Genomic DNA, 23,579 nt, shown 5'->3' with positions numbered 1-23,579 from the left:
GTCGTAGCGTCGGTCTTGGTGAAGCTCGGAGATGGACTGATCAGCGTTGCAGTGATAGTGCAGCTGACGTTATACACGGGGATAGGGAGTGAACGTGTTGTTCAAGTGAGAAAATTTGTAATTTTGAGCTCCAGGCACACCGGATGTTTTTGACAAAGTGCTGTGGAGCTTCCTCCGTTGGAGTTCTGTGTGCATCTGCGGGACTTCGTGTCGTGTTGAGAACGAGAGCCCCCCTCTAAATAAACTCCAAGCCCCACAGCCCTACAGCTTTTTATTCCCATACCAGATACATTTATGTAGGTATTTAGGCTACAATAAAAATGCCTATTTGTATCATTTATTCATCCTTTGATTTTACTATTGTATAGGATAAGTAAGCACACCTTGAGCAATGTAGACTCCAGAGTCAAATTCCTCGTGTGTTCACACATATCAGATGGCAAATAAAGCTGATAATGATATCAACCAAATACTGTTTCATTTTCACTTTCTAAGAGCACATTAGCTATTTTGCTCTAGAAATAAAACACAAAATGTTAACTCTGAACAAGAACAATTTTATTAACACAATTTAGGCTATATAACACAACATTCAGAACGTGTGTGGATGGGGGTTGGTAGCTTGTGTGAGTGAGTGAGGGAGAAAAGTGGGGGGAGTCACTGACGGGAGCTGCAAACAAATCTGCTATGATCCTTGCATATGTGTTTACCGCAGAGGTAACAAGTGGTGGCAATTTTCTTTTTTTGCTCCCCCGTGCAAAATCCCCACAGCTTCTTCCTCTTGGCGGCGGCGGCTGGTGTGCATGGCAGACGGGCTCTTCTGGCCATCAGTGGGCTGACCAGGCTCCTTCCAAGGTGTTCGAGAAACAGCCTCCGCTTGAAGGTCTTCCCGGAGTTCCAATGCCGGTCGACAGCGGTCCATACAACAAAGGCGTCGTATGCCGAGACATCCAGGAGGTTTTGGAACAGCGTAACCGGCCAACGGTTGGTTTTTCGCCTGCAGCTGTAGGTGCCGACAACCTGCAAATGATAAAACAAAGAAAAAATAATTAGCCTAGTCTACACTTTATATCAAGCAGATACATTCAGAAATAAAAAATAGCCTATGTTGCCTTCATGTAGCGTAACTAATGTGAAATTGCACATACCTTGTCGAGGTTGTCGACACCTCCCTCGCACCTGTTGTATGCCAGGATGATTGCCGGTTTCGACTGGTTTCCCTCGCTGATCTCTGGCCGGCGGTGCTTGGTGCTGAAGGAGCAAGACATTCTTCCCCCGCCTTGGAATGTACGACACCGCTGTGGCCGTGCGGGCGAAGGCGTGGATGGAGGAGTGCGTCGCTCGTCCCCTCACCTGCAGCAGTTGGGGAGGGAGCTCGGGCTTATTTTTTCTGACTGTGCCCACCAGGGCTATCTTGTTCTTGAGGAGCTCCTCCGCTGCTCCATAAGATATTAAAGAAATTGTCGCAGGTGACAACACAGCCCTGGAGCCCCTCTGTCATCTCCCGGAGGACCCTCTGCCCCTGTCCCACCTCTGCGGGACGTCCAGCCGGCCTCCCCGTATAGATTTGCATTCGGTAAGCATATGAAGTGGCTACATATTTAGCCGGCTTGCTTGGAATGTTTTGTCGAAAAACACATCGGCCTCTGAACGGCACCAGCTGCTCGTCTACACAGATATCTCTCCCTGGGTTGAAATTAACAGGCCCGAAGGCTGGTCCATTTCTCCCACAGTGTCCTGAAGGCTGCCGGCTCGTCACTTTTCAGACGCGCTCCTCTGGTCGTCTTATCATCAAAACGTATTTTGTCGCTGATGAGGCGGAAGTTCACATGGCGGCTTGGAAAATTATTCGCCCGGTCTCCTCTTCCCACAGGCTCCTCAGTGACTGGTTCTGCGAACGATATACTCCAGCAAGAAGCAGCAGCCCAATGTAGCCCCTTACATCTACCAGGTCCAGATCCATCCAGTCGTTCTGGGTCCGTCTCCCCTGGAGGTTGGTCATCTTCAATATTAGGTCCAGGATGTCGTCCGTAACAAACAGATCCATACTGGACTCCTAGGTGCTGCACCTGGCGATCGCGTACCTTGTGGGACCGGGGACCATACCGGTGGCTGCGGGGATGTAAGGCAGCATTTTGGCGTGGGAGGAAGACCTCATTATGCCACTCTTTGAAGGCCATAAGTCTTCCTCCTCTGTCTCCTGCGTCTCTTCCCATCTCTCAGGCGAAGAATCCTCCTCCTCCTCCATGTCCCCAATCACAACTCTCTCCTCAGACTTAGAAGAACTCATACATTAAATGAGTTCTTCCGAGTCTCTTCTAATTCATGTTCTGACAAATGGCTTTTAAGTTTGGGTATGTTTTAAGAGATTATTGTTGTCACGTGCCAGATTCCACAATCAGTTACAACACAAAGCTTTTCGACTTTGTCCTCAGCTTTCAGTCCTTTGGTGTCAAGATGAGCAGTAATCCTGATTATTTTAAATAAGACTATTTCAGTTTCGTACTTATTTAGCAAAGGACATTTTTAAGTCATCCAACTGTTATACTTTGGTCAACGGATTTATTCTGGTGGACGGCAGCTTTTGAATAAGGGGCAACATTTCTAAGTTGAACACCTCACTACTTTGAAATTAATAAAACATAAAAAAAACATGCACTGTTTAATTATCAGTTGTAATTAATTGTAAATCATTTGCGTAAATTTCGGAGCAATATGTAAAGAAGAATGAACATTGCTTTGGTCCTTCACTGGGCTGACTCTGGTACGTGTGTTGTGTAGTGTTGTCTAATGACACTGTGTTGCTTTGCAGTTGAATTGTAGATGACTTCAGGTCACTCCACTAATTTTGCATACCAACCTCTCTGGTTCTCTGTTTTACCAATTTCCTGATTGGGAAGACTTCAAGATTTGGATGGATATTGCACTCTGGAAAACAGTAATAGACATGTAAACATTGTCATCATACATCGTACAGAATAAGAGGAGGCAGTGTGATCCCTCATTGGATTGAGGAATCACTGTCACCTGGTTTGCATTAGTGTCTTGTTTATTCCCTTGAGAGAACAGTGGCTCAAGCCATCCAATTGGCTCGGACCACTTCAGTAGGACAGTGCCTGTATCTCTGTTACAGCTAATTACTGCTGTTGGAAGAAAGATGTACAGAAAGTATGCACACCTCTTGATAACCTCCTCTTCTTACCAAATATGTTCAATTGCTGGACCTAGAAGTAAGCTTGACAATGGTCACAATGACAATAAACAATCATTTTGTTTGCCAGCCAGACACACCAACATCTTTCTTTCAAGTCTTTCAAAATATGTTTTGATCATGTTCATGATAAGTCGGTGCCACTTTTCTAATATTAGGGGATTTTAATTTCACCACTTAAAGTACAGATGTATATTAAGAAAGCTAAATCACGCCACATCTAGTTCTGGAGCTGCAGCCTCCTCCTCTCCTCGCTCTGATGCTGCAGCCTCTTCTCTGTTTAAATGAATATGTTCGTGTTGTCTGCCTAACTCATTGATCCTTTATCTGACTGAGGTCTGGTTAGAATCTACTGTCCCGATCGTGGCTCTGAAATATCAGCAGCCTAACTGTGCTGTGTATTGATAAATACACGGCGCTGTCTGTGGTGCCAACGTAGCTTATAGATTTGTAATTGCTCCTTTTTCTCTCAGTCCCACTCTTCTGTCAGTATTGTCTTCAGTCTATAATCTTCTCTAGATTACATGCAATAATATAGTATAGCCATATACATAGTAAATATCAAATAGTGTCACCTTCATGGACAAAGTGACCATGAACACTATTTGTATCAACGTATCAACGTCCAGTTACAGAAGAGTGACAGAATCATAGACACACACTGCTGCCTGTAGTATTTCCAAAAGACTTCTTTGATAATTCAGTGGTATAATTTACACCCAGAAGTGTTCTAAATATTTAGTCCATCCTATACATGTGTAAAAAAAGTACAGTTGACAAAATGAACACCTCTCAGTTTAACCCCATGGTTAACTAGCATCATAAACAGCCTTCAAATTGACCATTAAAATAATTTAATACCTCTGTCAAACAGATTCAATAAACTTACCACCACAATACCTTTCAAAGACAGGTTTTAATTTAGAGCCATTGCATTGCATTAGTTTTGTCTGTGTGTACCTAATCACTTCCTAAAGTGTGTGTAACGTAACTAGCAAATGCCTTGACAAAATGACATGGTGGGGCACACTTAAACACATTTATGGGAAACCCTGTAGGGTAACGTTATATGGCCATAAAAAATAAATAAAGGTAGTTAGCATTATTTATTTTGATTCAAAGTTCTCTGAGTTCGGACAATCAGCTGTTTTGTTGTTGACGCGCCCAATGCACTTCTGAACCGTGCATAGCGACTCTGCGGTCCATATAGACATGGAATTTATCAAACCATCAATTACCATGCTAACATTAGCAGACTTCTTAGTTAGCAAGCAAGCTACAGTGTAGCGTCAAGCACGTGATTAAACTAAAGAATTAAACATGTGACTACTGCAAAGCCAGACTTTCAATACTACATTCATATTCAAACAAAACTCACCTTTTTGACTTCAGGTTCTCTTGAAGAAAACAGGAAAGCTGTCCTGGTATAACCAACACTGACATGTGGATGAAAACCCCTGCAGGACTGCTTAGGAAACCCCATTCTTAGCACCACTTGAGTTGGCTCAGCTGCAACTACAATTTCAATGTTCTGCCACCATAAATTTTGCACTGAGACCAACTTTATACAAGAAATGTAATAAAGTTTGTTGAACAAAGTTTACAATGCCATTAAGTATTATTTGAAAGAGTAACAATGAGTTGTTTTATAGTATTACAAAAATATACTTTGAAGGGATCTGAGGTGATATAGAGAAAGTTGAAATTAAGTGTACATTTTGTAGCTGACATACAGCAGTGACGACCTACACACATCCAGCTACACCCTTGCAGACTAAAGAGGTTTAACTTCAGTTCACTATTGTTATAAAAGGGGGAACCAGCATCGTATGCCGTGGCTCTACAACTCAACTGTCAACTGTTTACAGATGTGGGTCAAATGCAGGTTAGGTCAAAGGGTGCCTGCTAACACTGTTTATTAGTTAGTTGGTTAATAGAGCTGTAATACAATGGGTCGTCGTGTTTTGTTAGCATATTTTTACTATTAATTACAAGATAATTTGGCATGGTTTAAGAATGATGTGTATGACACGGCTGTTTAACAGTGTGTAATGCATATAATAATTTAAAGGAATCGTGTTAAAGGGAAAACCAACATGAAGTGCCTTAGTGTGGTTCAGTGCTGTAACTATACTGGATTATCATTCCTTTGTATGACATTTCCTCATTATTATATACAACCTTTATTTAATCAGAAAATATCACTTACACAATACAGAACTGAGTACGTCATCCTGATAGACTTTCTTACTTATATATACTTACACACACATTCTAGATACTTTTTCTGGTTATAATTTCTGTTCTACTGAATGTTGGCTTGCTTACCATGACTTCAGTGTTACCTCAGCCCATGATTTGCTCCTGGTCTTGAAGGCCTCAAGTCGTTTAGTGGCACGGGCCTTGTAGGGCTGGGCTGTGCCACAGGAGGGGCATGTTTTTGCCGCAATGTTAAAGCTGCTGTTGCAGGAGCTGCAGGTTTGCTGGGTGGGCATTTTTTACTGTAACAGAACAGATTTGCAAAAACTATTACACAGAATAATGACTGCATAACGTACTTTAAGATGATTAGGTGATTCAAATTTTGAAAAAGTTGAAGGGAAAGGTTTGAACAATTTCATTGTAGAGTAAGCTAAGCAATTGACAAGGGTACCAGATATATAAGTATTTCTGCTTTTGTTCATAAGCCTACCCTCATTAATTAAAATGGACAAAATAATAGACACATCTCTTAGTATAGCCTAATGCAATAATGTTACACTTACTCAAATATTACCATGCAGTTGAATAAAAACCTCTCTGAAACAGTCTCAACAAAAGCTAAACATTAACGTCCTAACACTTTCATAAACGTAGGATATATTGCAAACTGTTGTACAACTGAATTACTTTTAGGTTATTGTAACGTCACCCAATACACTGGCAAATAGGTTTTTTCTTCATTGACTGAACCCATTCTTCCGCATTCATCTGCGGATTAAATTCGATTACATCTGCATGTCTGGGAAACTAATGTGATTAGCCATAAATTAGCTTAATTATACCCCTTCATTTGCAAATATTGGCTAACGTTAACTGCTACAATATATGTTAAGAGAAAAACAGACACACCAAATAGTTAATGAAGGCTGGTGATAGAGGCTAATAACATTATCATTTTAATCTACATTATCGGCAAACTATCTTACCTTAATGTTCTGTTTCAACCTTAGAGTTTCAACCAGGTTGGATCCCGACGGAAGTCTATGGAGCCTAAACAGCTTTAAATGACACGCGAAATGCCCTTAAAAGTGGCGTGCTATTTATACGCCATCCCATGACATCATGTTGGACATGCAGATATCTAGAGCAATACTGGAGATCTGTGTTGGAAAAATAGTCATGGGGGTGGCGGTCCCAACCAACCCAAGACTGACATTACTGGGGGACATCTCAGTCTTAACAGTCGATATGATGGACAATGTTCACTCTGTCAGACTAGCCCTATTGCAGCTAATAAATGTTTAGCCGTTTGCTGGAAAAGACTCTGGGGCTGTTTGTTGTTTGCTGGCATTGGTTGGTGTTTAGATTTCTTGTATGGTTCTGTAAACCACTCAAAATCTGGGTACCCGAAAACTAACTGAATGCAAGGCAATTTAGGCAGGAGAATAATATACTTTATACGACGTGCTTTGTCCTCTTAGTTTGCCCATATCTTGCAGTTAGATCTCTCTCCTTTTTTTGCCCATTATGGACATTAGGGTGGGGAGAGGGAGGAACTGGTGAAACTGCTTTCAGTAATTGTATTTTACCTTTTAAGTAAATGTAGCAAAGTTAAAAGTAGATTACTGGTATAGTGAAAGTAAAGTAAAGAGAAAAAGTACAGTTTTAAAAAAGGAATGTGAAAGTTGCCGTTCCTAAAAAAAGTTTTTACTCATTTATGCTACCCACACCAGCATATTTTAAACATAAATAAATGTATACTACACAACTTAACCCCCTGTTATGTTAGTTTCTTAGGAACAGCAAGGATGTTAGGGTTGTGCAATATCTCGATGTGCAATGGGCTGCGCTACACTTATTGCGAGAAATGCAGCCAACAGTGGTTGTGCAATCAACTATCGTGAGAAGGCGTCAGTGTGCTTACTTATATGGGTACCTGTCTAATGTATATGAGAGTATGTATTGTGTTGCATAAGAGTATGTGTTGAGAGATGTCTGTTTACTTAATTTTGTGTTGTCTTTACAAAGCTACAGAACGGGCAGTTTAGTCTAGATTTGTCATTTCGAGGAATAATTGTCTGTATTGAGTTGGACATGACCAGCTCAAAAGCTAACTTGATGTGTGTTAAGTAGCAATTCATAGTAATTTACACTATATACAGGACTGTACTACAAACTCAATTTTTATGACCAAATTTATTTCAATATAAAGGTAAAACAATTACAGTGATAACATGTTCAATAGTAAATGTGTACACCATGTACAGAAAGTTTTAAATAGAGAAATTCCTTGTCTGGAAAATCTCAAATGTATTGACTGCACTGTTGAAGAAGCTGAAAAGTAAAAAATCAGATTTGGGAGTTGGAATTGAAAAATAAATCTTCTTAAAGAGCATAACATTTTTACATTTTAACTGTTGCTTTGGCTCGGTATGCAGAAGTTGTAGTCGACCGAAAAACAAACAGAATAAGAATAAAATGCAAAGCATCGCTGAAAATGCAGAAATGTGAAATTAATGACTTATTTCAAAACTTCAACCCTGTCCGTGGCCACACGGTAAGATCCTGTTACCAACTGAGGGCTTATATTTTGAAAATCTGACTTCCAACAGCAGGCCTATTGTGAGATTCTGTTACCAGATTGGGATGTGCCTGTCCCCACATAGACAGAAAAACTAGTGTGTTGGTATTTGTGTTTCTATGTGTGTGAGACAGAGAGTTAAATTTTGGATTAAGAATTAGGATTTAAACATTTCTGCACTTGCAAAAAAGCACAGTGTTGTATGAACGGTAGAAAGTAGCTGAATCGCAGCAAACACATCCCAAAGTTAAAGTAATAAAACAACAATCCCACCACTCTGGACGGCCTCAAAGACAAGAGTTTGGAGGACCTTGAAGTTTACAGTGACCAGTGCTTTCACATAGTGGTCATGGTGAAGGCCAAGAGAAACTGCACTGAAGACTCACAAGTCTCCTCACAAGGTGGGAAATTACAAACAACACAGAAAAAAGCAGAAAATGACAACAAAGTCACAAAAAAAACACTCAGCAACACAGCAGTTTCAAGAAAATTGTGTTCCCATCTCAAATTCCCCTACCTTTCCTCTGGGTATGTAAGTTAGTCTCTCCAGTACAATACTGTCTGCCTAGTTGGGTGTTTAACTATGTAGTGTTGGGCAGTTTACTGTTCTCCTTTTGTCCCTGAAGGTATCAGCGCCCGTAAGCCAGATTGGAGGATAAATATTTCGGCCCTTTTGCTCTCGAGCTTCCCTCTCTGATCTGGTCCCACTCCTGCCAGCAGCAGCACATCTTTGTTTTGTTACCACTCCTCAACTACCAAACCTCACACTAGTCACTCATCCACATTTACACCACTGATATCACTGACTATCACAATCTACATTGTTAATTATTAGTCGTTAATTGTTTAAGTTGTTATAATAAATATGTTTACTTTTGGTAATCCTGCGTGTCCTCTCAGCATTGGTCATGGCCTTTGAGCCGGGCTGTGACAAATACCAGATGCCATCTCTTGCACCCATACATGTTTTGGGGACACATACATTTTTCTCCAAGATAAAGCTGTCAAGGAGGCTTCATGTTGACAGAAACTGGACAAACAGGCCTGAAAAACATGTGAAAAGTGAACCTCCTACTTTCCTCAGAAGTGATCTGTGGGCTTTGTGAACTCATTCCAAGTCTGAACTTGAACTCTGAGCTGACAAACCCTGAAGTCTCAAAGTGACATTTTCACATCTGAATACAATCACTTCCATCCACTCTGATGAGTGCTTTCACATAGTGGTCATGGTGAAGGCCAAGAGAAACTGCACTGAAGACTCACAAGTCTCCTCACAAGGTGGGAAATTACAAACCAGGGCTCCAGACTAACTTTTTTGACCTCCGTCCCTGAACCGTCCTGAAATTAATGTAAAACGTCCCAAAATCTAAATGTTGTTTCTTTACTTTATTATCCTCTATTGTAGTTGATGACATAATAAATTATTATAAATTTATATAATAAATAATAATTATTTTGCTTGATTCAACTAAAAGATTTATGCACAGGACTGAAAAGTTATCTGTTGGGGCACCTTTTTAACTTTATTATAAATTATTTAATTTCAATTCAGTTATATACGCCTGGACTTTGTTTCAGCAGGTTTTCTGCTCATGTTCAAAACTTTCTGCACATCTCACATATCTTTGTTCATTTATACTGTATGTCCAGAAGAAAATCGTAATATTATAAGACTTACATCATTATTTAATAAGAAATCATAATATTTTTTAAAAAGTCTACCTGACCTATACTTTTCTGTGCTCCCCTCTCACATCTCAGCGCAAATCCTTATGTAAACTTCTGCAGCTCTGATGAAGTGCAACTCACAGTCCCAAACAGAGCCAGATTGTGCTTCAGGTTTCAGATGTTTATAATGCAAAACTCTACCAGCGGGTCTGCTGGCTGAGTCTTAGCGCACACGGGTTACTTTACGATCACACCGTATGCCGAGTTGCATAAATTGGGTGGAGATGATTCTCGCTAGTCAACATTATCATAATATAGATTTGTTTTGCGTGAGAATTGTGTTTCCACACATTTGCAAATTTCCCTGCCTTTCCTCTAATTATGTGGTTAGTTACTCTTTCCAGTACAATACCAGATGCCATCTCTTGCACCCATACATGTTTTGGGGATACTTAAATTTTTCTCCAACATAAAGCTGTCAAGGAGGCTTCATGTTGACAGAAACTGGACAAACATGCCTGAAAAACATGTGAAAAGTGAACCTCCTACTTTCCTCAGAAGTGATCTGTGGGCTTTGTGAACTCATTCCAAGTCTGAACTTGAACTCTGAGCTGACAAACCCTGAAGTCTCAAAGTGACATTTTCACATCTGAATACAATCACTTCCATCCACTCTGAGGAGGAAAGTTAAAAAATACATCACACGTGTGTGCAAACGATGCACACAATAAAGGAACAAAGCAGCGGCAGTGAAAGAGTTGGAATGGGGGAGATTTGGACTTTTTATTCAACATTTCCTGGATTTCTTAAACAGATAATAAATTCCCAGACAGTAAAAAGTACTATATACTGTAAAAGTCCACAATAAAAGAAATGTATGCACAATGTACACCGATCAGCCATAACATTATGACCACTGACAGGTGAAGTGAATAACACAGATTATCTTGTTACCGTGGCACATGTGGGTGGGTGGGATATATTAGGCAGCAAAGTGATCATTTTGTCCTCATAGTTGATGTGTTAGGAGCAGTGTTGGGGGTAACACGTTACAAAGTAAGAAAGTAGAAAGTAACAAAGTACAAAGTAACGTGTTTCTGTAATCAAATTACTTTTGTCTGTAACACAGTAATGTAACGCATTACTGTTGATAACACCAGTAATCACGTTACAGTACATAACCATCGACTCTGCCTCATTATAAATACACTTTAGTCACCATTTAGAATTAGTGATATAAAATGGAATAATAGCTTATAGTAATGTTTAAAGTTATATAGCATGTCTTTGTTTGCTTTAAGTAAAGTGTTAAAATGTCCATCCCTGTTTTTCTTTAGGTAAAGTGACACATTTTTCAAAACAACTTTTATTCATGTTTCTTCACTTTATGAACAATCTGTATGAATTTTGAACATTTTGCAGATTAGCACAAAAACATAACATAATTACATCAAGGAAATGAGAGATCGCTCAAGAAAAACAACATCATGTAAGAAGAGGCTCAGATGTTGTCACGGATGAATGGCGAGCATATGGACAGGCCCTAACAGATGCAGTGGACGATTAAAGACAACCACTTCACAAAACGATTAAAAGACATTTTAACGTAATTGAATGGGAATACTGTTTGGGCAGTAGGAATCAGAATCTCGTGGCACCTCACGATTCGATTTGATAACAGTTCAGAGGGCAGCGATCCATCTTGATGCATTTTATTTCTGTGTAATTTCTGGATAATTACTAAGCATTTCGTTTGCACATTAAAATCCAAAAGAAATATCTCCTCAATTGCTTAAAAGGACTTGTTTACATCCCTGATTTAGTTTAGTAGCCTCAGCTCCTCCGTGGTCACCAGCATCCTTCCTTTAACAACCAGACTCCTCTGGACACTGAAATATAATTTAACTATCAGGATGTTCAGTATGTGTACAGGACACCAGTTTAGCTTCAAATTGCTGTTCTCATTCCTCAACAAGTTAGGTAGTAATGACGCAACTAATTAACATTACTCCGTTACTAATTGTTAAGGTTACACTGCAGCCAAAACCCTGCTTTACAGACCAGGGATCTGTTAGCTAGCGCTAACCGCCTTCACTTTTCCATCAGTTGTGGAAACAACAGACTTAACGGACACACTGTGACCTACACTGCACATGTTCTGCAAGACTGACAACTTAGTAAGTAAATATTTTCCTCCGCTAACTATATGCATAGGTCATTGTAGCGATGACCTTCATAGAAAGTGTTACCAAACAAAAAAATATTTCACTTTCCATTTTGACATTTATGTTGTGTAAAATAATATCCACAAAAATACAGGTTGATTTGTACATGTGAAATGGGTTTTTCACATTTGCAGATCACTTCCTGTCTATTTGCGGGTCACCTTACATTTGTAACTTCCTTTTTATTTGTGGAGTTTTGTCCAATCTGTCCCGCTGAGATCTGTATAAAGAGATCTAAGTGTGAGAGCAGAGTACTAGCTACACCATAAGAGGGCGACAGCGACATTCCCTCCGATTAGTTGACAGGATATCCACAGCACTACCGGCATCATCAACTTTTTGTCACCTGTGGTAAGTTAGCTGTGTAACGTTAGTCTACGTTACGTAACAAGCTCACATGAAATCGTTTCACTAACAATGACCACGCCGATATTAGATTTTATAGTGGTTTATTATGATGAATAGTTATGAAAGGAGGGGTCGAGAGGGGAGAGGGATGAAGGGGTTGAGGATGGAGGGATGAAGGGGTGGAGAGAAGAGGGATTAAGGTGTCGAGGGAAGAGGGATGAAGCGGTTGAGGATGGAGGGATGAAGGGGTGGAGAGAAGAGGGATTAAGGTGTCGAGGGAAGAGGGATGAAGCGGTTGAGGATGGAGGGATGAAGGGGTGGAGAGAAGAGGGATGAAGGTGTCGAGGGAAGAGGGATGAAGGGGTCGAAAGAAGAGGGATGAAGGGGTCGAGGATGAAGGGATGAAGGGGTCGAGGATGGAGGGATGAAGGCTGTCTGGTCGAAAATGGATCTGGTGTTGGTCGGAGCCGGGTTGACCGGTGTGTGGCCGCGGGTCGGTTGTCCGTTCGGAAGTCGGCGTCGGTTGGCTGCTGTGGCCTGTGTGTGTGTTTGGTTGGATCTTGGACTCTTACGTTCACCCATCACACGGCAGCTGCATGAGCTCCGTCAGCACAGGAAACAGAATTGATTAGTTCACGACTCTCAACTGTCTGAGTCGTTCATTTGTCACGTGACAGCTGCTGTGGAGCAGGAATGAACGACTCGTTCAGCGCTCACATGGGTCCTCAGAGTCTGTCTTCACTCGGCAGGCTGAGTGACTGCCAGCGCCGGAGAATGAGAGGCTGGTCGGCTGTCAGGTAACAGTCACTGGAATGACATTATATAGCTATTTTGTTAATTATGTGACATTTAATGAAGCGTAACGTTATTACAGTGCAGTGATGTTGTGCTAAGTTATAGTTTTAACACAGCCGCACCTTTATTCCTGCTACTGTTTAACATTACAGCTAACAGCTGATGAGAGTTGTTCTGGGTCCACTTCAGAGCCCTGAAAGGGTTCTACCTGGAGATGAATAACCTCAGAGGTCGTCTCCTCTCCAATACACAGACACAGTCAATAAAACATTAAAACACAGCCACGTAGCAACGTTAGCATTAGCCATGTAAACAGCTAACAGCTGAACTTTTCCTTTTTATTTACCAACAGAGCCGTGCTGTTGTTTCACAGCTCGTGACTGATGAACAACCTGCAGTGTTTGAGAGCGATGTGCTCATGATTGTTTCTCTGTCTGCAGAATCAGGACCTGATGTGGCCCATCCTGCTTCCAGACCTGCCAAACTGCTGCGTTTACATGTGTTTATTTCTCTGTTCCTCTCTCTGTGCTGGAGTTCTTGGTGGCTCGATCCAGCTTATTATTAAATTGGTTGAATTTTAATAAGATTGTGTTTATTCATATAGTCTATCAAGCTTATTACTTTTATATATTTACTGCAAATCTGATATTAATATTTTACTCATGGATAGGGACGTATGCCGGCTGTATGAATGAGCACTTAAAGATAATGATAGTAATTATATACATAAGCCTTTATATGGCTGTTCTGGTTGTATACTCAGGAAAGATTGTGAAAATGGAAGGATTTAGCCGGAGTAGTGGTGATTACATATTGACAACATATTTCTGTGGTTTTTACATGGTTTGAATGTGGTTGTGGGCCCAGGGGGCTTTATATAATGATGATATACAGTAATCAAGAGGTGAATTTGTGCATTATACTTTGTCAAATAAAGCAAGCCAGGCAGCCTTCCGTGTTTGAGAATGGCGCTGTTTTTTAATCGCCCACAAGAGGGCTGCAGCGCCGCAATAACCAGCCCAGTTCAAATGAACGAAATGACTCAAAAAAAGATTAGAATTGAATGAACGAGTCTGTCAAAAGAGTCGAACTTGCCATCACTAATCGTCGTACGTTTGATGAGCTTTTCACCATCAGTCAGGCAAGCAAAAATAAGAAGGTAATATACAGTAACTGACACTAGAAGAGACAGCTGATCTGTAAACTGTCAAGCATTATAAAGTGCGTAGTGCAACCCCTATCAGAAGTATGTAGGCTACACCTACATGTTAAGCCTATCTATATTTAAATAATAGCAGCATCTGAAATATATGCCAGTAGCGAGAGCAATCTAATAAGCTATTTCAACAGTGTGGAAGTTTCGTAGCAGGATGAACATTTATATTGAGTGGACAGTATTGCATAACGTGAGATATGTAGGCTACATAAAAAGTCTGACATGTAGGAAACAGTGTCCATCCACTTTCACTGTTTAAGCACCAAGCATCACTGATGTAAACACAGAGTCCTCCTCTCATCTCGCCGGAGCCTTGTGCTCTGACAGAATACGGTGCGGCCGCTGAGTGCTCCAGGACACTGATGGGGCAGGTCTGTGTAAAGATGTGGGCTTAACAGTCTTCAATTTCCTGGTGCTCAGACTTAAGTCCAAGCAGGGCCGGCATGTCTGTGTCCCAGCTCTCTTTCTTTCCGATCACACTACCCACCGTGGTGCCTGGTCCTTTTGTAAGTACATAAATATTTCTATTGAGCAGTAGTACTATATCAACATAGGAAAAGCACGGTTCAAAGTACAATTTAATAAGTTGATCCATACTGGGGTGTTGCGCTGAGAGCAGCCGAGCAAACACAGCCATGGCTCAGGAGGAACGAAAGAAGAGAAGTATTGCGAGGTAACGCAAGTAGTCCTCAAAAAACAAATCCTCTCCTGACCCTTCAGAGCCACCGTACTTAACCATGTTATTGTAGCTTGATAGTAAATCTTTCATACTGAGGTAATGGACTTGGAGACTGGATTTTTTCCATTTGTGTTTATTCAGAAAGAGCGACTGCCCTCTACTGGTTGAAACCTGGCACACACAGTGAGTCTGACAGCAGCTGCTCAGAGACGGGTGTGGCTGCAGCCTGGAGCCTCCCGTCTCGTGCCCTCTCGCCTGGTGCCCTCTAGTCTCATGCCCTCCTGTCTCATGCCCTCTCGTCTCATGTCCTCTAGTCTCATGCCCTCTCGTCTCATGTCCTCTAGTCTCATGCCCTCCCGTCTCATGCCCTCTCGTCTCATGCCCTCTCGTCTCATGCCCTCTCGCCTGGTGCCCTCTAGTCTCATGCCCTCCCGTCTCATGCCCTCTCGTCTCATGTCCTCTCGTCTCATGCCCTCTCGCCTGGTGCCCTCCCGTCTTATGCTCTCTCGTCTCATGCCCTCTCACCTGGTGCCCTCCCGTCTTATGCTCTCTTGTCTCGTGCCCTCTCGCCTGGTGCCCTCTCGTCTCATGCCCTCCCGTCTCATGCCCTCCCGTCTCATGCCCTCTCGTCTCATGCTCTCTCGTCTCGTGCCCTCTCGCCTGGTGCCCTCCCGTCTTATGCCCTCTCGCCTGGTGCCCTCCCGTCTTATGCTCTCTCGTCTCGTGCCCTCTCGCCTGGTGCCCTCCCGTCTCATGCCCTCTCGCCTGGTGCCCTCTCGTCACATGCCCTCCCGTCTCATGCCCTCTCGCCTGGTGCCCTCTCGTCTCATGCCCTCTCGCCTGGTGCCCTCCCGTCTTATGCCCTCTCGCCTGGTGCCCTCCCGTCTTATGCTCTCTCGTCTCGTGCCCTCTCGCCTGGTGCCCTCCCGTCTCATGCCCTCTCGTCACATGCCCTCCCGTCTCATGCCCTCTCGCCTGGTGCCCTCTCGTCTCATGCCCTCTCGTCTCATGCCCTCTCGCCTGGTGCCCTCCCGTCTCATGCCCTCTCGTCTCATGCTCTCTCGTCTCGTGCCCTCTCGCCTGGTGCCCTCTCGTCTCATGCCCTCTCGTCTCATGCCCTCTCGCCTGGTGCCCTCCCGTCTCATGCCCTCCCGTCTCATGCGCTCTCGTCACATGCCCTCCCGTCTCATGCCCTCTCGCCTGGTGCCCTCTCGTCTCATGCCCTCTCGTCTCATGCCCTCTCGCCTGGTGCCCTCCCGTCTCATGCCCTCTCGTCTCATGCCCTCTTGTCTCGTGCCCTCTCGCCTGGTGCCCTCTCGTCTCATGCCCTCTCGTCTCATGCCCTCTCGCCTGGTGCCCTCCCGTCTCATGCCCTCTCGTCTCATGCTCTCTCGTCTCGTGCCCTCTCGCCTGGTGCCCTCTCGTCTCATGCCCTCTCGCCTGGTGCCCTCCCGTCTTATGCTCTCTCGTCTCGTGCCCTCTCGCCTGGTGCCCTCCCGTCTCATGCCCTCTCGCCTGGTGCCCTCTCGTCACATGCCCTCCCGTCTCATGCCCTCTCGCCTGGTGCCCTCTCGTCTCATGCCCTCTCGTCTCATGCCCTCTCGCCTGGTGCCCTCCCGTCTCATGCCCTCTCGTCTCATGCCCTCTTGTCTCGTGCCCTCTCGCCTGGTGCCCTCCCATCTCATGCCCTCTCGTCTCATGCCCTCTCGCCTGGTGCCCTCTCGTCTCATGCCCTCTCGTCTCATGCCCTCTCGCCTGGTGCCCTCCCGTCTCATGCCCTCTCGTCTCATGCTCTCTCGTCTCGTGCCCTCTCGCCTGGTGCCCTCTCGTCTCATGCCCTCTCGCCTGGTGCCCTCCCGTCTTATGCTCTCTCGTCTCGTGCCCTCTCGCCTGGTGCCCTCCCGTCTCATGCCCTCTCGCCTGGTGCCCTCTCGTCTCATGCCCTCTCGTCTCATGCCCTCTCGCCTGGTGCCCTCCCGTCTCATGCCCTCTCGTCTCATGCCCTCTTGTCTCGTGCCCTCTCGCCTGGTGCCCTCCCATCTCATGCCCTCTCGTCTCATACCCTCTTGTCTCATGCCCTCTCTTCTCATACCCTCTCGTCTCATGCCCTCTCACCTGGTGCCCTCACATCTCATGCCCTCCCGCCTCATGCCCTCTCGTCTCATGCCCTCTCGTCTTATGCCCTCTTGTCTCATGCCCTCTTGTCTCATGCCCTCTCGCCTGGTGCCCTCCTGTCTGGTGCCTTCCGTTAGTTTCTACATATCAAAATAAAAGCTTGCGTCTTGTTCGCTATTTCTGCGTTGTTCTTTGGTGTTTTTCAACTGATAAATGAAGACTGTCATGCTAATGATAATGCTATTTTAGTGCTATTCCAGCAATCTGGTAGAAAGATTGTTTTAAACGTAGTTTCAGGTGTCAAAATGGAAATTGCGAATTATGTGTGTGTTACACATTCTGTACAGTAGATGGCGGTATGCACCCAAACGTTGTTTGCAATCCGATCTTATTCAAGAGAAGAAGCAGCAGCAGCAGAAGGAAAAAGTGTCGGAGTCACGGGTGAATTCATTCATGCAATCAATTAAAAACGTATAAACTCTTAAATTACGCTTTTGGCCATAGATATACTTTGCACATTTCTGGATGTTATTGTTGTGTCCATGTCCAACATAGCCCACTCTTTTTTTATTTCAGGCTTATTTGAGAGGGACAATGTACATTAATAATACATAAATATACAATGTGCCAGCATTAAGCAAATTGCTATTTACATCTACTGTCCCTGGACTGGTGGTAAAATTGTCACCCTAAAAAGACAAAAGGATTAAGCTATACATGTGACTGTAGATGTTCACCAGCTCACTTATAGGCCTAAACACAAGCTGACTTGCTTGCCTACGTCAATTGCATGGACATACAAGCAAGCATACAAGTAACAGGAGTTTATAGCCTGTCTAATACAGTAACAACAGTGGATATGAATATCTCCAGCGGGATTTAAAACTATGTTTAAAACAATCTTTCAACCAGATTGCTAGAATACAACATAATAACGTCTGTTATCTTATAGACGGACATATTTTTATTCATTAGCATGATTGCCGTTACTATTCATTTCAAAAACACCAAAGTACGAGGAAGACAGAAAGAACCAGACGAGAGCTTTTATATTGCAACATAGAAACTAGCGGAAGGCACCAGGCGGGAGGGCATGAGACGGGAGTCTTGGCTGCTCATGCCTCCTTAGCTCTGACTAAGGAGTTCTCTTATAGCAAATCAAACTTCCTCAGTTGTCATCACACTAGTCAAGCACATTCACATGATAACAGGAGGAGAAGCAGGAGTAAACAGCTAGCCCGGGTGTGTAAATAATGTCAAAATGATGCAGTGTGAATGTATTTGTGTCTTCTAAGGGTACTCCTCTCATTATAAGCGTTCCCACTGTTGGGCCTCACATCCATGACAACAAAAATGGGTCTTCAGGTCACTAAGGAGCCCGTCATGCAAGTCTGTAGACAAAGGACAAGCTAGAGAACAGAGACTGAGCCTTGTGACATCCTGCAGGGCCCTTGGAGTCCCAAAAGCCTGAGTTTGGAGTTATCTCACGCAAAGGACTGTAAAACAGGCGAGCGGTGATAGGAGACACAATTTTCTCAGCGCTGAACTTTCTTTGTCCTGAATACAGACTTCACTCGCTGGACTTGCAACTCTGTTTTCTTCTTTTTCTACCTCTATTATTTTTTCTTTGTGTTACCAACAATTTTGGATCCCAAAAGAAACTGTTACAGAAGATAACGTTTGATTCAAGAAGAAGACGGATAAACTCCGTGCTTAACTGAGAAGATCATGTCCGTGCTCTACCCTCTCAACCCTACCCTCTCAACCAGTGATTCCTCTTGCTGTCGCCGAAGAATCAGCTGTGCCGTTGAAACTACCGGCATCGTCATAGTCGAGCCGAGAGAAACTCCGCTGGATTTCCTAAAAGGACTGACGCATCTACTCGCTACCAAAGCGACACGTAAGAGGCTTTAGTATGTCTAGACAGCAGATAGTTCGATAACCTTGTTATTGTAACTTGTACAAGCTTCATGTGGTGAATTTCTGTTAGACTCCAAGGGATATTTAAAGACCGCGGTGTCTTGTTTTATTGCTGTGTTTTCTCCATGCTACGCACGTTGTTTGTGTCCGGTACCACCCGCTGGGCTCGCTCGATGTCAGCTGGGATTGGCTTCAGCTTCCGCGACCCTGTATGTATGATAGGCATTTGACGATTGATGGATGGATGTACATTAAGGTGGGAACTGGTGTTTTGAAACTGTTTGTAGTGATTGTATTTTACCTTTTAAGTAAATGTAGCAAAGTTAAAAGTAGATTACTGGGCCCGAAAAATACTCAAGTAAAGAGAAAAAGTACAGTTTTAAAAAAGGAATGTGAAAGTTGCCGTTCCTAAAAAATGTTTTTACTCATTTGTGCTACCCACACCTGTGTATTTTAAACATAAATAAATGTATACTGCACAACTTAACCCACCTACGTTAGTTTCTCAGGAACAGCAAAGATGTTAAGGTTGTGCAATATCTCATTACACTCATTGTGGGAAATGCAGCCAACAGTGGTTGTGCAATCAACTATCGTGAGAAGGCGTCAGTGTGCTTACTTATATGGGTACCTGTCTAATGTATATGAGAGTATGTATTGTGTTGCATAAGAGTATGTGTTGAGAGATGTCTGTTTACTGTAATTTTGTGTTGTCTTTACAAAGCTACAGAAAGGGCAGTTTAGTCTAGATTTGTCATTTCGAGGAATAATTGTCTGTATTGAGTTGGACATGACCAGCTCAAAAGCTAACTTGATGTGTGTTAAGTAGCAATTCATAGTAATTTACACCATATACAGGACTGTACTACAAACACAATTTTTATGACCAAATTTATTTCAATATAAAGGTAAAACAATTACAGTGATAACATGTTCAATAGTAAATGTGTACACCATGTACAGAAAGTTTTAAATAGAGAAATTCCTTGTCTGGAAAATCTCAAATGTATTGACTGCACTGTTGAAGAAGCTGAAAAGTAAAAAATCAGATTTGGGAGTTGGAATTGAAAAATAAATCTTAAATAACATTTTTACATTTTAACTGTTGCTTTGGCTCGGTATGCAGAAGTTGTAGTCGACCGAAAAACAAACAGAATAAGAATAAAATGCAAAGCATCGCTGAAAATGCAGAAATGTGAAATTAATGACTTATTTCAAAACTTCAACCCTGTCCGTGGCCACACGGTAAGATCCTGTTACCAACTGAGGGCTTATATTTTGAAAATCTGACTTCCAACAGCAGGCCTATTGTGAGATTCTGTTACCAGATTGGGATGTGCCTGTCCCCACATAGACAGAAAAACTAGTGTGTTGGTATTTGTGTTTCTATGTGTGTGAGACAGAGAGTTAAATTTTGGATTAAGAATTAGGATTTAAACATTTCTGCACTTGCAAAAAAGCACAGTGTTGTATGAACGGTAGAAAGTAGCTGAATCACAGCAAACATATCCCAAAGTTAAAGTAATCCCACCACTCTGGACGGCCTCAAAGACAAGAGTTTGGAGGACCTTGAAGTTTACAATGACCAGTGCTTTCACATAGTGGTCATGGTGAAGGCCAAGAGAAACTGCACTGAAGACTCACAAGTCTCCTCACAAGGTGGGAAATTACAAACCAGGGCTCCAGACTAACTTTTTTGACCTCCGTCCCTGAACCGTCCTGAAATTAATGTAAAACGTCCCAAAATCTAAATGTTGTTTCTTTACTTTATTATCCTCTATAGTAGTTGATGACATAATAAATTATTATAAATTTATATAATAAATAATAATTATTTGCTTGATTCAACTAAAAGATTTATGCACAGGACTGAAAAGTTATCTGTTGGGGCACCTTTTTAACTTTATTATAAATTATTTAATTTCAATTCAGTTATATACGCCTGGACTTTGTTTCAGCAGGTTTTCTGCTCATGTTCAAAACTTTCTGCACATCTCACATATCTTTGTTCATTTATACTGTATGTCCAGAAGAAAATCGTAATATTATAAGACTTACATCATTATTTAATAAAAATCATAATATTTTTTAAAATGTCTACCTGACCTATACTTTTCTGTGCTCCCCTCTCACATCTCAGCGCAAATCCTTATGTTAACTTCTGCAGCTCTAATGAAGTGCAACTCACAGTCCCAAACAGAGCCAGATTGTGCTTCAGGTTTCAGATGTTATAATGCAAAACTCTACCAGCGGGTCTGCTGGCTGAGTCTTAGCGCACACGGGTTACTTTACGATCACACCGTATGCCGAGTTGCATAAATTGGGTGGAGATGATTCTCGCTAGTCAACATTTTCATAATATAGATTTGTTTTTCACTGCGTGAGAATTGTGTTTCCACACATTTGCAAATTTCCCTGCCTTTCCTCTAATTATGTGGTTAGTTACTCTTTCCAGTACAATACCAGATGCCATCTCTTGCACCCATACATGTTTTGGGGATACTTAAATTTTTCTCCAACATAAAGCTGTCAAGGAGGCTTCATGTTGACAGAAATTGGACAAACATGCCTGAAAAACATGTGAAAAGTGAACCTCCTACTTTCCTCAGAAGTGATCTGTGGGCTTTGTGAACTCATTCCAAGTCTGAACTTGAACTCTGAGCTGACAAACCCTGAAGTCTCAAAGTGACATTTTCACATCTGAATACAATCACTTCCATCCACTCTGAGGAGGAAAGTTAAAAAATACATCACACGTGTGTGCAAACGATGCACACAATAAAGGAACAAAGCAGCAGCAGTGAAAGAGTTGGAATGGGGGAGATTTAGGACTTTTTATTCAACATTTCCTGGATTTCTTAAACAGATAATAAATTCCCAGGACAGTAAAAAGTACTATATACTGTAAAAGTCCACAATAAAAGAAATGTATGCACAATGTACACCGATCAGCCATAACATTATGACCACTAACAGGTGAAGTGAATAACACAGATTATCTTGTTACCGTGGCACATGTGGGTGGGTGGGATATATTAGGCAGCAAAGTGATCATTTTGTCCTCATAGTTGATGTGTTAGGAGCAGTGTTGGGGGTAACGCCACCACTTACAATGCTGTCCTTTCATCACTTCCCAGGAACCATAACAAGCATAACCTCTTGGCCTCAGGTGACGATACCAACGATGGTCGTTCAGACTTGGTCATGGGAGGTTTCTAACGGCCATAACGACTGTCGTTACCACAGCCAGGAGCACTAACAAACCAGCAGCATCGATGATCCTGGCAAATGATTCCACAGATGTTAAATAGCTGAATTTCCCTACTGGTCTTGTCAGAACTGAAGAAGTCTCTTGGATGAGGGACGAAACGTCTTCTAGTATCTTCAACCAAGTCCAGTTGCCTTTGACTTTAACCTTCTTTGGATCACCACCATAGTGAGAGTAAACCATGATGTCACTACACAGTGTTTCTGTTTTATGATTACAGGATTGACGTGATGAGGATTTTCCACTATAGTTTATATTTTGAATACTTTATCACTGTATTCGTTTTACATTTATACATAAATAAATATTTTTAAAAGTACTGTTCCCGCGGCCCTGTATGCAGGATAAGCGGTGGACGATGGATGGATGGATGGAAAAAGTACTGTTGTACCTACTATTTGTAGGAGCTATTGACGTGCCATGTAAAGCATATGTATTAGGTCACATTGCAAGAGTTTGTGTTGGCTGTGGGATAACTTTTGAGCTTCCATTCAAAGTAATTTAATGTACTGTACTTCAGTTTACTTACACTCACAAATAAAACCACTGATCAAGCAGATTCTTCTGAAATGAACTGACATCCCCACAAAATATTGTTGTTTTTTAATGCTGCTGTGACCTTCAGTTGATTTTCTCACTATAAAATACAACTGATAGGTTTTCTAAATACATTATTTATTAATGTCAACCAAAGGATTTAACTTTTTTTTTTGCCAAAAAAGGTTATTTTCATCTCTAGTCCCCAAAAAAGACCATAGAATTCAAAAGACTACCCTTTAAAACTCTAGACCGTCTCTCTCACCTGATTCTGAGGAATTGGTGACTAATGCACCCACGCACCTGTACGCAGGATAACCGGTTGGCGATGGCTGGATGGATGGATGGATGGATGGTGAATAATGCATACCAGGACAAACTTATATAAAAGCACGAGGGCATAACATTTGCAGTCATGCTTGACTGACAAGAACGTATTTAAGAGGCCACGGTTTCCTTTCAACTTACTCTAACGGCAGATTCTGACATTTTAGCTCTTCAAAGGGTAAGAATATGTAATTTTTCACGAAATTTTATCTTAGACTATAATTCAAATGTGCAAATAGTAACATATATTGAATTTAACAGCAAATATGTACATTTAAGGAATTTACAGAATTTGTAAAATCCATAACATTTTCTCAAAACGTAAAGTTACACTCACAATCACATGATTGTGTTTTTCTTGAGAGTTTCTTCAGGTTTTCTTTTGTTAAATAAATTCTGTACATGTTTGAATAATATGATCATCAAATTACATTGAATGCAAAAGTAAATGTCTTTGACAAAATGACACAGTTTTGTCAGACAGAGA

General features: G+C 42.1%; 1 protein-coding gene and 1 pseudogene across 1 annotated transcript in view; both read right to left on the bottom strand.

Annotated features, from left to right (window-relative positions):
• The window catches only part of LOC119912613 (butyrophilin-like protein 2), a 566,400-nt gene that overhangs the window by 108,703 nt on the left and 434,118 nt on the right, over positions 1-23,579 (bottom strand). The gene's annotated exons all lie outside the window — the stretch shown is intronic.
• Positions 543-2,922, bottom strand: LOC119912626 (annotated as a pseudogene).

The sequence above is a fragment of the Micropterus salmoides genome, unplaced genomic scaffold, assembly GCF_014851395.1.
Source record: "Micropterus salmoides isolate LMB-PRFRI ecotype aquatic unplaced genomic scaffold, ASM1485139v1 Ms_hic_scaffold_2, whole genome shotgun sequence".
NCBI lineage: Eukaryota > Metazoa > Chordata > Actinopteri > Centrarchiformes > Centrarchidae > Micropterus > Micropterus salmoides.
Note: the sequence above shows the minus strand (reverse complement) of the source record. Positions and strands in the feature narration are given on the sequence as shown.